At 38.1% G+C, this 9497-nt stretch overlaps 1 long non-coding RNA gene across 2 annotated transcripts in view; it reads left to right on the top strand.

Moving 5' to 3' along the window:
* The first annotated feature begins 1291 nt into the window (after positions 1-1291).
* The window catches only part of LOC140339784 (uncharacterized), a 34816-nt gene continuing 26610 nt past the window's right edge, over positions 1292-9497 (top strand). The window contains exons 1-4 of one of the 2 annotated variants that reach the window (XR_011922548.1): positions 1292-1374; positions 3984-4084; positions 4172-4247; positions 5111-7438. This is a non-coding gene — a long non-coding RNA (uncharacterized lncRNA). Of the gene's footprint in view, positions 1375-3983; positions 4085-4171; positions 4248-5110; positions 7439-9497 lie in introns of those variants that run through there. The other variant, XR_011922547.1, reaches the window with a different exon arrangement.

Genomic DNA, 9497 nt, shown 5'->3' with positions numbered 1-9497 from the left:
TGCCATTGTCACAAATTAAAGACATAATATTACTGTCACAAAAAAATCCTAGGGGAGTCAGAGTGACTAGTGGACTGAAGTAAAATCAATAATATGTTTATTAGTATGTTTAGAGGCTTTGCAACTAACTTATAAACTTGGTGGGGACTTTAAAACTGTGTTTTCCCATCTACATTTTTGTTACAGAAAAACTATATGCTTTAGAATAAAACATCTTGCAACACCCTTCCTGGTGATAACACCACATTCTGAGGCTTTGCAATTTCCTTACAAAGCGAAAATGCACATAAACTAACAACATTTTTGCAGAAAAATTCTACAATACAACTATAATTTCACAGTGAAGGTAATTTTGCAAAAATTAACTGCTTATCCGTAGCATCCATTTTTGTTCTGTTATAAATTTGCTTTTGTTTTTGCTTTTGTTTGGATCTTTAAAATTGTAATTATTTTAGGGGTTCATACGAGAATATTTATGACCATACATTTTTATTAATTTTTAGGGTGTTTTCTTAACAGTTCTAAGTAAGCCTACAAATGGGTTGTTCCTCCTACTCAATAAATTAAAGGTAACCCCTTACATCTGGTGTTCCTTCTTTTTCCTCCTCTTTTTCTTTCTTCTCATGTGCAGCTGCCTACTTTGTTGGAGTAATGGTCTGAATGACAGCAGAACACAGCGATGTCCCCCTGTATGACTTCCAATGGTGTTTTAGGTGGGAGCCCTTTACCCCAACCTTCCTACTGACACCTGCTAGTGCCTCAAAAATACAGTGGTGGTTATGGGGTTTGGACTCCCTCTCTCCTTGCTTCTATTGCTCCCCTCCATGACTCCTTATTAGGCTCAAACTTTATAGGTTTGAGCAATTTGAATATCAGACCATAAACAATGAAAATGATTTTTTTTCTATTGTGGAGTCACTGCACCCTACACAAGGGACCCCATATAATGTTATTCATAGCATCATCACATTTAGGAATATTTTCAATGTAACAATATCTCTGTATTCAATCTGATAACATTTATGTATGTATACCTTAAGACATATTGTTTATAATCTCTGCGTTGCTTTATGTGTTTAAATACTTAGGTGGTATCACTTATGCTATTACCTTATTGTTTGATTATAATTGTTAATTATTAGCAAACCTTGTTATCTTGTGTGTTTTAAATGTGCAATAATTGTAACATGTCTCCACAACATCCATGTGATCCTCTACATAGATAACATCCCTCTTCCCAGTAATTTTGCAATACTTTGGGACATTAACCATTTATTCACCCAATCCTCCTCCCACTGCCTTGCTTATGGGGACTGAAGAATCGGAACTTTTGTTCCGATGCAGCTTGAGCTGAACTGGAAGTTTCCCCCATAGGTGAGACATAACACTTTGGCCCTGAACTATTGTATACAAGCACACTTCCACTTACTGTCCAAACTGGTTGTCAATTAGTTGTCCAGCTGAGTTGCATACTCATTCTAACCACCTGATGGTGATGGAAGAAGGTCTAGGTTGCAAAGCTTATCATCAAACCACAATGATTGCCAAGCTCACAAGCAGGGTCAGGCACTCTTAGAAATGAACAGATGTTGTGTTGTTGCTTAACTTAATGCTCATTAAATACTGCAGTGTATGCATTATTTAGGTGTTTACACAAAACAAATAGTACTAGTATATAAAAGTTCCAGGGCTAAATCCACTTAGTGCCAAACATTTTCTTGCTTTTCCATCCCTTGAGGAGGTTTCTGCAGGCTAGAATGGCATTTTAGATCTTGGCCCACTATATATATTGACTTACTCACCTCAGCTTGGTAGTAGAAGCACATAAAGGTGGATTACTTCTTTTAACCAGAAGCAAAGCCCTCTTTGCCTATTTCTTCCTATAATTTCTCTTTTCTATGTATATGTACACACATTTAATTGCATACATGTTTTGTTTCAAGTGCACTCATGTCTATACATACATGCATGCATGCATGACTGCACATGAAGCAAAACAAGCAATATACACAAAAAAATAAAAACTTACCTGAATGAGGACTGTGCAAAAGTTTTTTTAACTAATAAAACGCGAGCCCGCCTTGGCGAACAACTATGAGCTACACACTCCCGAAGTTTGGCACACAACTTTGTGCATCAAACAACTGAGTTTTAACAAGACAATTGAGCTGTTTTTAGCTTTTCAAACAATTCAGAGAAAGGAACAGCTTAAAAACAATCGCAATTGACTTTTTAAACTGTGTGTCCTGGGAGATTGGAAAGGAGGTCACATAACAACAAACCCCCAAATAACAAACGACAACATTTTACAAACAACTTTATTCGAAAGAAACATTTGCTAAAAGGTCACATTAAAATCTAAAAAACACATTAAAAACAAAAAAAAACCATACACATCACTAAATTCACATGACAAAAAAATTAAAAAGAACAAACAAAACACATGTAAACCCATACTTCCATGTAAAGCCAATATAGTTCAAAAATGGCCCAAAAAATATTGCATTTGAAAAATACTTACCAAACCAATATGCAATTTTGACATATCAAGGGTGGAAAACGATTAGAAAATATTTATGCAGGACAAACATTTCAAAGTGGTAATAAAGGCAGAATTTTGCAATCAAACAATATGGCCACAAACACAATAACATAGCATTAACATTGACTTCAAAATTGCAAAATGGACATTGAAACATTCACAGTTGAAAAAAAAAGAAGCTATTGTGCCAAAGGGTAAGCAAAGTATCAAATGCAGCAACATAGATTAATTAGGATAACACACAAAACAACAGCCCCTCCAAGGAAAAAGCAAGTTAAACAACACCCTATATATGCTCAAATTTAAGCTCACAGGTGATAGAAATTCGCTTGCAATTAGCACTTGCGCAGTCTGTCAAAATTGGCTGTTTTTTTTTTTTCTTTGCAATTGGACATTTCATAATCATTTATTGATATGATCCTTTAGATTTGTACACCAGTAAAATATATATATATATTTATATTTAGATACATATATATTTATATACTACAATAATTATATAGATATTATATTTTTTTTATTATTAATTATATATAATTATATATATATATTTACTTATTTATTTTTATTACAATAACTAAAGGAATTACACTTTTATATATTTATGTATATAATTATTGAAGTATATAATTATAAAGTCGCAATATTTACCCCCAGGTGGCTCCTCCGATCAGGCATCGTAAGCGTTTAGATAGGCGCCTATCTAAATAGTAGAAGAGCTGAACTCTGTTAACTCTTGCCTAACAGGAAAGTCATTTTAAAATATGCATATTTCTTAGCGCATATAGATGTTTTAAACATTTGAACAGCACAAACATTTTTTTAGGGCTAAGGGTAATATGTGTGCCATTGGAAAGAATGCTTTTTAGGGGAACAGTGAGTTTAATGCAAGCTCGCCAGTGTTAAACTGCCGGGCTTTGCATATCAATGGAAGAGATTGCTTCAGTTGATGACTTCTGTGCGAGTACGCCAGCACCTTGGATTTGGTTGATAAATTGATCTCGGACTTTGGATCCCGAATACGAGAGCGAGCTTCCGATTTTGCTTGGTGAATCAGCCTGTTTATAACCACCCACCTATGTTGGCTTTTCCTCTGAGCGGCACCGATCTACTGTGCAGCCAATCAGAGGGGGCGAACCAGTTTTCACTATGTTGTGCACGGGATGGACGTAACTGTTGTGTCCATAGCAACATGCAGGGCTCTCTCTAGCCATGATGCAGGGAAACCCCTAGGTGCCACGAGGAGGCACTAGGAATCTCTATTTTGCGCCACAACTACACAGAGGCAAGCTGAGGCTCACTCTGCTTACATAGGATTTCTCCTGGGACCAACTAAGATACCCTTTTTTAGAACCAGTGCAAATATTTGGAAACTTTTCCAAAGTGCTACTATGTAGCCATCAGGCATTTATTAGTAACTCTATACATTTTTATTATGCAGAGACTAGCAGACATCTGTGAACTCTCTCCCAATATATTGTTCCTGATAGCTGGGCTATGGCAGCAGCCCCTATTGGTTACCATACAGACTCCTGGGACCAGGTAAATATTGAATCCACCTCAATCAAATCTATCTATTTAATAATAATAGACCATTTTCTAGTAACAATATTTTATTGTTATATACAGAATCTCAGCTATCTGAGAACCTATACTTCCTATCAAAATAGATGACCTACACCAAATGTCTTTCACTCTGGACAATGTAAGTTTTTTGAATTTGCACTGTTTACGTACCTCATATTAGAGCAATATATATTTAGGGTAATTAACAACCGATATCATAGGATGCAATGTATGTTCATGGTTTTTCTTGAATAATTTATGTTCATTTGTTGGTATATATGATTCATACCTGATTACATTAATTATATGTTATAATGTTAATTTTGCATCAAATATTGAACTGCTACATAGGAAAAAATATCTCCTTACACATTATTTTATGTTGATCCCAAAAAGAACCTTAAGATATACTGATATATTTGAGAAAGCTTACGAAAGGTGAAACGTGTCGTGTTATTAGGCTGCGTGTAACCCTCCTGTTGCTCGTATACATTGGTTGTCACGTATGATGCAATATTTGGATGTATAAAAGTGACCTAGTAGGTGATCTGTTTCTAGCAACCAAGTGTTGGACCAAAAATACTATAGTCCAGCCACAATTATTGTGCATACACTAAGTATTGCAATTTTGTACTATTTCATTATCCTATGAAATATATATTGTTTCTTTGCCAAACCTCTCTGTCTACCTTGTTTCTATATTGCCAGATTGGTAAGTCTTCCTGCATTTGTATGTGTTAACCTTATGGTTAGTGTGAATAGGCTGATAAGTGCTTACGTTGCAATTTAGGTACTGTTCAAACTGCTTCAGGCCAGTTAAATCATATACTATTTTTTACTTTGTACTTATGGGGTGGAGCTTTTAACACTTCTATTTATTACACTTTATTTATCACTCTGAGCCATACCTTAGCCTAGATAGAGAAGGTAGGTGGCACACCCATTTTTGTTGCTGTTTTTTTTATGTTGCTGAAACAATAATCTTTTGTTTGTATATTTTAGTCCTAGTCCCAACAAACAAGATGTATCCTCTATCTGTGCTTACGAGAAGTAAAAGCAGAGGATCAGACTCAACCAGCAGATTGGCACTCTCTAAAAACTGTAGGAACAATTGCCTATACTTTCCCAATGACAACATAGGCCCAGTGGAGAATGTTTCATTTCCAGATAGGCTTCCTAGAGCAGCAGAATTGAGTAAATTTTCATTACCCAAGAAATGAAGTCCCGCCTACTATAGTGGCTAGACAAACAGAACCTTCCCAATTGTCACTCTCTTCTCCCCATCAAGTGGGTAAGCATTACCTCAATTGCCAGCAAGGAAGGATGAGGAGTATTCTGTCAAGGACAAATTGCGCAAGAGTCCTGGAGCAACTCAGTAGACACATTTTTACTGTGCTAGAACTATAATAAGCATATCATTGCCTCATAGCCTTCCAAGATCTAAATACAGGGCAAATGGGTTCGTTTGAGTATTGACATCACAGCTGTTGCATATGTGAGGAATCGGGTTGGCACAAACAGCAGACATGTACTGAGAGAAGAACCCCAATTATAAATTGGCTGCAAGAAAATCTGATCCACCTCTTTGCAATCTACAGGGACAATCTATCAGGGAATCACAAACTGGAGAATACAAAAAAATGACGGTTTAAAAAAACAAAATAGGGAACTTTTAAGGTCAGATTTAACCAGCCATTTAGATCACCATGCGGTATATATATAAAATTACAATAATTTTTATTAACAAACTGGAGAATTTCATATCGAGATTCCCTTACTGTCAAGCCCTGGGTTCAGATGCACTGACCATGAACAGACAGTTCCAGTAAGCCTTATGCATTTCCCCTGATGCTACTGATCCACAGTAGCATCTGATACTGCTACTACTACTACTGATACTGTTTCTAGTAGCTACTGATACTGTTTCTAAGACTACTACTAAAAGAACCAATACTGTAAACCAATAAGCACTAGGGATCATTCCCAACCGGGGAAACGCCCTTGGTATCTAGTCTCGCGACAATTGAGCATATGGACCCCTCTTCAACATCAAGCCCACAGAAATCTCCTCTCACAAGGCCCTCTGTTCCACCTGACCTCAAGAAACTAAGCCTGATGGCATGGGTATGGGCATGGTTATGAAGAGGTTAATAAGCCTTGGATTGAACCTGTAGTCCAAACGCTCATGAAGGCAAGATAGTTCTGTACTAGTTCTACCAACAACATTGTGTGGCAACAATTTCAAATATTTATGACCTCCCTTACCTATAAGCAACCCAGCTACAGGTGCAGCATACATTGGAATTTCTACAGAAAGGCTTAATTATGGGGCTCAGCCTTAACACCTTAAAAGATAATATCTCTGCCATCTCAGCAATTACAGGCCTCTGTTGGGCCCTAAATCCATTAGTGATACAATTCTTTGGAAAATTGAATTCTTACCTAACATTAATAATATTTTTAATAAACAGGATTTATAAAGCGCCACATTTTATTACACAATGCTGTACAGTAAATAGTGGTTGCAAATGACAGACAGATACAGACAGTGACATAGGAGGAGGAGAGGACCCTGCCCCAAAGAGCTTAAAATCTAGGAGGTGGAGGAAGTATCACACAATAGGAGGGGGATATGGAATGATGGGAAGTAGTGAGGGTTTTAGGAGACAAAAGTAGACAGGTAGGCAAGTTTGAAAAAATGGGTTTTGAGTGATTTTTTAAATGAGGAAAGTAGAAAGTAGGAGGAAGCCGAATAGCATGAGGAAAACAATTCCAGAGAGTTGGGGCAGCTCTAGAAAAATCTTGGAGCTGTGCATGTGATGAGGTTATGAATGAGGAAGTCAGTAGTAGGTCATTGTGAAAAGATCAGCTAGGGGAGTATTTTTCTACCAGGTCAAAAAGGTGGGTGGGGCAAGAACTGTTTGAAGGTAAAGCACAGGAACTTGAATTTAATTCCAAGGTGAAATGGAAGCCAATGAAGGAAACTACAAAGAGATGCAGCAGAGAAGAGGAGCAGTGGGAAGGATGGATGAGTTTGGATGAGTCTTGTTACAGAATTCATGATAGATTGTTGGGGAGGGAGTCGGGTTAGTGGAATACCAGAGAGGAGGATGTTACAGTAGTCCAGACAAGAGATAAGAGCATGTACAAGGAGTTTGGTGGTCTCTGGGATCAGGCAGGGGTGGATTTTGGAGATGTTGTGCAGGTGAAATTGACAGGACCTGGAAATGTTCTGAATCAAAGGTGACGCCAAGACAGCATGCCTAAGGGGAGGGACAAATAACAGTGTTGTTAACATATAGAAATAAGTCAGGGGGAGATTTGGAATGTGAGGGGGAGGGGGGGTGATGAGTTCGGTTTCATCCAGGTTGAGTTTCAGAAATCTGTCAGTCATTCATGATGAGATGGCCAACAGGCCAAAAACCTTATCCAGGACTGAGGGAGACAAGTCAGGGGTGGACAGATAGATTTGAGTGTCATCAGCATACAGTTGGTACTGTATACCAAAGGAGAATATGGGACTACCAAGAGAGGAGGTGTACAGAGAAAAGAGAACCGGTCCAAGGACTGACCCTTGGGCAATACCAGCAGGGAGGAGAGTAGGAGAGGAGGAATTACCATTGAAAGAAACTTGAAAGGAGCGGTCAGACAGATAGGAAACAAACCAAGAGAGAGCAGTGTCATGAATACCAAATAAGCGCATGATTTGGATTAGAAGAATCAACAAGAAGGAGGAGGGAAAAGTTGCCTTGTGACTTAGCTTTGATGAGGTCATTGGCCACTTTAGAAAGGGCTGGAATGGGCAGCTCCAAAGCTAGACTGGAGAAGGTCAAAGAGAACGTTGGTGCTCAGGTAATCGGTGAGTCTTTTACAGACAAGGCGCTCAAGAAGTTCGGAAACATGGGAGAAGGGAGATAGGACAGTAGCTAGAAGGTAGGGAGGAGTCTAGTGAGGGTTTCTTCAGTATTGGGAGAATAATGGCATGTTTGAAAGTGGATAAGTAGATATCAGTAGAAAGGGAGAGGTTGAATAGTTCAGATACGGTGGGGGCCAGGATGGAGAAATGGGCGCGGAGTAGATCAGAGGGAATTGGATCAAGCGGACAAGTAGTGGATGGAGATGATGGGAGAAGAAAGGAGACTGGAAGGGGTAGGTATCTATGGAGTGGCACAGTGAGCAGAGACATCATGTCTGATTTTGTCAATTTTATCTCTAAATTAGGTGGCTATGTCTTGAGAAGAGAAGGTGGTAGTGGGGGGAGCAGGTGTAGGGTTCAGGATTCCTTTCCTGATATGCTCCATGCCAACATGGGATCCCATCCTTATTATTTAAGGATGACTAATTAGATTAGGTACAGGGGTTACCTTTATTTATTAAGTCACATTCTTGAAAGTAGGAGGAGCAAAGGGATTAACCTATTCCTAGGCAGACAGGCATCATATAAGGAAAGGAAAGACATTTATGAGCGTTTTTAAGCATTTCTAGATGTTTAAACCAAATTTTTCAGATTTAGTTTTCAATGGAAGGGTTTATAAAAGCCTTTAAATGCCTGTAAACAGTTTAATTTGTTTTCAACGGAAGCATTTTTAAATGCTTGTAAACACTTGCAAACATCCAATGGATTTCAATAGAAATGTTTGTAAGCGGGTAAAGGCACTTCTACAAGGTCATATTTGTGTAGTCAGACTAATGGTAGTTAAGGTTGACTTTCAAGATGAGAGGTTTGTGCTACAGGAGTAAATTATATTGCAGTTATACTTGTTTGTTTAATGGTTAGCATATAAAGACACAAAATGTGGATTTTTAAAACCAGGAGATATTTATTTCACATTGTTGCTTGCTAGTGTGTCCAGTGTAGAGTGAACACTACCTGCACACAGCACTGCACACACTGTGTGTAAACACATTCACCAGGTATACAATAGTTTTCAGGTGAAAAATAAAATTGTCATTTGTTGGATGACATATTTAAGTTATTGGTCAACACTGGTTATCCCTAAAGAACGCCTTAGATATTGATCCAGACTTTGTTGAGTTTACATTTAAATCTGGGGGGATTTGTCACCGGTTCTTTTCTACATCTATTAACTGGTCAATGAAAATACAAAGTACCGTATTTTTCGGCGTATAAGACGCACCCAATTTTAAAGGAGGAGAATCTAGAAAAAAAAGATTCTTAAAGATTATTCCCCTTCTGATCACTCATGTGCCAATTTATCCCCTTCTGATCACTCTGTGCCAATTTATCCCCTTCTGATCACACTGTGCCAATTTATCCCCTTCTGATCACTCTGTGCCAATTTATCCTCTTCTGATCACTCTGTGCCAATTTATCCCCTTCTGATCACCCTGTGCCAATTCATCCCCTTCTGATCCCCCTGTGCCAATT

This window comes from Pyxicephalus adspersus, chromosome 10 (assembly GCF_032062135.1).
Source record: "Pyxicephalus adspersus chromosome 10, UCB_Pads_2.0, whole genome shotgun sequence".
Taxonomy (NCBI): domain Eukaryota; kingdom Metazoa; phylum Chordata; class Amphibia; order Anura; family Pyxicephalidae; genus Pyxicephalus; species Pyxicephalus adspersus.
This window is presented reverse-complemented; position numbering and strand designations above follow the sequence as displayed.